Source organism: Orycteropus afer, unplaced genomic scaffold, assembly GCF_000298275.1.
Source record: "Orycteropus afer afer isolate SDZICR_OR568_19922 unplaced genomic scaffold, OryAfe1.0 scaffold00726, whole genome shotgun sequence".
NCBI classification, from domain to species: Eukaryota; Metazoa; Chordata; class Mammalia; order Tubulidentata; family Orycteropodidae; genus Orycteropus; species Orycteropus afer.
Genome location: NW_006922313.1, coordinates 418,574 through 423,318, shown reverse-complemented (window position 1 = coordinate 423,318; position 4,745 = coordinate 418,574).

Here is a 4,745-nt window from a genome sequence, read left to right as displayed (position 1 = left end):
GTTGACCATGTGTGAGTGTGTGTCCTTGTGGAGCTGTGTGTGTCTCTGTGCAGCTGTGTGTGTGTGTCCCTGTGGAGCTGTGTGTGAGAGTGTGTGTCCCTGTGGAGCGGTGTGTGTGTGTGTTTGTCCGTGTGGAGCTGGCCGTGTGTGTGAATCTGTGTGTGTGGAGCTGGCCATGTGTGAGTGTGTGTGTCTGTCCCTGCGGAGCTGTGTGTGACTGTGTGTGCACGTGCGTGTTAGTTTCCTGAGGCTGCTGGGACGAGTGCCGCACGGGGGGCGGCTCGAATGTCAGGAATGCTGTCTCCCTCAGTTGTGGAGGCTGCTGTCCAGTCAGTTCCCGTTCACGGCGACCTCACACAACAGAACAGAACGTTGCCTCTGCGCCGTCTTCGTGATGGTGGATGTGTTGGGGTCCACTGTTAGGCTGTGTGTCTGCCCATCTCAGGGAGGGTCTCCCTCGTTTCGCTGACCCTGCACCTTACTAACCTCAATGTCCTCTGTGGGCGATTGGTCTTCCTGAGGACGTGTCCAGAGTAAGTGGACTGCTGTCCCGCCTTCCTGCCTCTCCGGTGCCTCTGGCAGTATTTCTCTCAGGCAGATGGGTTTGCTCTTTGGGCAGTCCTTGGTTTACCTGATGTCCCGACAATGTGACCCTCTGTCTTCCTTGCTCCTTGTCTGGCTTTTCTGTGCCAACGAGGTGACTGGAAGGACCACAGCTCGGGTCTGGACACTGGAAGGCCCGCTCACGGTCAGCCACGTGGATTCCTTCTGAGAGCTCGGAAGGGGTGTCTGCTGCCCGCCTCTGTCCCGGCAGCTGTGTCGCCGGCGCCCCTTGGCGTTCCTGGGCTCGTAGCTGCATCACTCCCGCAGTGTCTGCCTCTGTCTCCGCACAACTGTGTTCCCTCTGGGTCTCTGGTCTCTTTCTCTGTGTGAGGACACAGTCATGTGTAAGGACTCACCAACCCTGTATGAGGAGCCCTGGAAACACTGTTGTTAAACACTCGGCTGCTAAGCAGAGGGTTGGCGGTTTGAACTCACCAGGTGCTCCATGGGAGATGTGGCAGTCTACTTCCATAAGGCTGACAGCCCTGGGAACCCTTCGGAACAGTTCTCTATCCTGTAGGGTCACCACGGTCAGAATCGACTCAACAGCAACAGGTTTAGTTGTTTTGTTTTGTTTTTTAACTCCAGTATAAATTTGTGGTGACTGATAACATCTTCCAAGACCCTATTTGCAAACAAACTCATATTCATTAGGACCAGGGTTAGCACTTTAACATATGTTTTTTGGGACATAGTTCAACCAGTAACTCTGTGTACATGTATGTACCTGTGTGCGCATGTGTGTATGCACATATATGTGCATGCCCATGTCTGTGCATGCGTATGTGTCCATGTGTGCGTACATGTGCGCACATGTGTATGTGCATTCATGCATTGTGTGCCAGTATGCATGTGTATACCCATGTGCATGTGTGCGGAAGTGTGTGCATGTGTGTGCCCTTGCATGTGTGCACATGTGGATGTGTGCATATGTGTTCGTGTGTGTGCCCATGCATGTGTGCACCATTATGTGTGTGCACCCGTGTGTGTGAATGGGTGCGTATGTGCTCACACATGTGTACCTATGTTGTATGTGTGGTTGTGTGTGTTCACATGTACCCGCATGTGTGTGCACATACGTGGGTGAGTGTGCACATGTGTGTGTGCATGTATGTGCTGGGAGAAGGCTACAAGTCTGGCATCAGGACCACATGTGTGTCCTTGTGTGTTGTGTGGGACCCAGTCAGGTGTCTTCTGCATCGTCATGTGCATGTAAACGCTGTGTGTGTCCACGAGTAGTTCTGTGTGATGTAAGGGAAGAATGTATCCTACGTGTCCTTGTGTCTGGATGGGCCACTTTGTTGGAAGTTGTGAGCCCTATTCCCACCTGTACGTGTAGCCATAGCTCAGAAGGGGTGTGTCTGAGTGAGGCGCGGGGCAGGAGGCTGGAGGTCCCTTCGTCGGTCGGGGGACCAAGAGCTTGCAACCCTGTGCCTGGGGGCACCATGGGGTTTTTAGGGTGCTGCTGTCCTCACCACCATGGAGTTGTCATTGGCCTAGGGCTGTGAGTGTGCAGTTACAGGACACCACAGGGTCTTTCAGCAAAGGGACAAAGAGTGGACTTGGCACAGAGCAGGGAGTGGGCAGGAGAGCATGGAAAGCGACCCCCTCCTGAGGCGGCTCCCGTGTGTCTGCTGGGCTCCCCGACGACACCCCTGTGTGAGCCTGCAAAGGGCACCCCTGCCTCCCAGAGGCACACACCTTGGGGAGAAGAGCTAGGCTGGGCGTCAGCCCTCACTCAGCCTCTCTGTCCGACCCCCTGGTGCAGTGTGCAGCCTGTCCAACCACACCGCCAGCCCTCAGTGAATGAAGGACCCACATCCCCCCTACGTGTGTCACTCTGGCCCCGTCTGTGTGTGTCTGGATGCACATGTCTCAGTGTGGGAGAAAGACATCTGTGTTGTACAGGTGCTTGGACGTGGGTGTTGCAGGACTTGGGTTGATGATGGACCTCTGTGTCTTCACCTGAACTACGTGCATGTGTGCGAGACACAGGGAGTGAGAAGACCCGCCTCTCACACCCCTCCCTCATCCTTCATCCGCACAGTGAATGTTTCTGGAGCCCCTGCTGTGTGCCGGGTACTCATCCTGGGTGATGTGGATACAATCGTGAACAAGACACACAAGCGCATCTGCCTTCGTGGAGTTTATGGTCTAGTGGGGGGGAGACAGTCCACCAGCACCTAGACTCGTGACGTGGCAGACAGAGAGGGTGTCAAGTCAGGCCCCTACTCGTGGGAGCCCATGCGCGGCAGACAGACACACTGCCGGTCCTGCTCCAGGCCCACGGCCGGTTGCACCTTGGTCTGCTGTGAACCATCAGGTTTCCAGCAGCTGGTTTCTGGAAACAGACGGCCAGGCCTTTCCCCATAGCCTCTCAGTCTCGAAGCGCCACTGACATCTCCCCAGCATGGATGCTTGACGTAGGGAAGGCGACGTGAATGCTGACGGAGGGGTTATGGGCTCGCGCGCTCTGCAAGCCGCGGGGCTCTCCAAGCCTAGGACGGTCAGACCCTTGTTTCCGGGGCTGGAGAGTGATGCTCAGAGACTGGCAGCTGCTTGCCTGAGCCCCCCAGGCCGTGGGTCCCAGCGCCCGTCATGGGCTGGCCTGGGGCGGAGCTCAGACCGCCCCCTTCCCTGAACCCTACGCCAGATATGCACCCCACCCCACCCCCGCCATCGTTCTGTGTCCTGTGGGGTGGGCGTGTCTGGGACCAGGTCTGCCTGTTGCTGTGGCAACAGCTGGGCGGACCCCACCATCCAGCCTCCTCCTGCTGCCTTCTCATCCTGTTGTCCCTTCTCATCCCGTCTCTCTCCAAAAGAACAACCGCGGCCAGCACCGTCGTGGGGGTTGTTTTCAGGGGCCGTTGAGTCAGCCCCGACTCACGGCGACCCCGTGCACGACAGAACCAAACGCCGCCTGGTCCCACAGTCCTCGGTGCACTCGGGCCACCGCCACAGCCGCTGCGTCCGTCCGTCTCATTCAGGGGCTGCCTCTTGTTAGCTGACCGTGCTCGACCAAGAGGATGGCCTTCCCCAGGGACCGGTCCCGCCTGAGAACACGCCCAAAGTCGCACCATCCTGACTTCGAAGGAGCCTTGCGGCTGTCCTTCCTCCAGGACGCACTTGGCCGTCCTGTCAGTCCGTGGCGTATTCGACGCTCTCCGCCAACCCCACAGTTCAGAGGCTTCATTCCGCAGTCCCCCAGCTCCCACATGCACAGGAGGCGGCTGAAAATTCCACAGTTCAGAGGCTTCATTCCGCAGTCCCCCAGCTCCCACATGCACAGGAGGCGGCTGAAAATTCCGTGTCTTGGGTCGGGCGCACCTCAGTCCTCGAAGCCGCGTCTCCGCTCTTGAACCTTCTGCAGCAGATTTGCCCCGAACAATACGTCATCCAGTTTCCTGCGTGGTCCCTGCGATCTGCCCGGCATTGTTCGAAGCTCTTATACCTACTGACTCCTTTCCTCCTCCCAGCTGCCCAGTCGTAAGGACAGCGACGCCCATTTTGCAGGTGGGGCAACTGAGGCAGGGGGCTAGTTTCTCCGTCTCCGGCAGCTGGCCCGTGGCGGAGCTCTCCTGAAGCTTCACCTGTGGCTGCTGGCTCCCGTCTGGCACTTGTCAGAGTGTGGCGAGCGTGGGGTGTGTCGGGGATAGAGTCAGAGACAGACAGACAGGCACAACGGGACCCCTGAAAAGTGGACCTGCAGACAGAGCCTCGCCCCAGGGACAGACGGTTCTAACCCCCGGGTTGGTTCTAACCCACTTGTTCTCTTGTGCTGGCCGCCTAGGGAGCTGAGACGATGTCACAGCGATGGTGGGGGCGCTGACATCCAGAGGTAGATCGCAGGGGTGCACCTCAGCACCCCACAGTGCACAGGGCAGCCCCCACCACAGAGAACGCCCCGGCACCAAATGCCAACTGTGTGGGCTCCAGAGACCTTGGCCTAAGAATGCTAATTCTCACGTTCAATCTCTCTCCCGCCCCTGCCCTTCTCCGCCCCCTCTGTCTCCTTCCTCCTCCCCTCACCTCTGCTCTCACCCACCCCACGTGTGTCTCCCCTCCTCCCTCCTCCTCCTGTCCCATCCCCACCTCCTCTGCACACCCACCCTCCTTGCCGTCTGCGGCGGCCCCCCAATCAA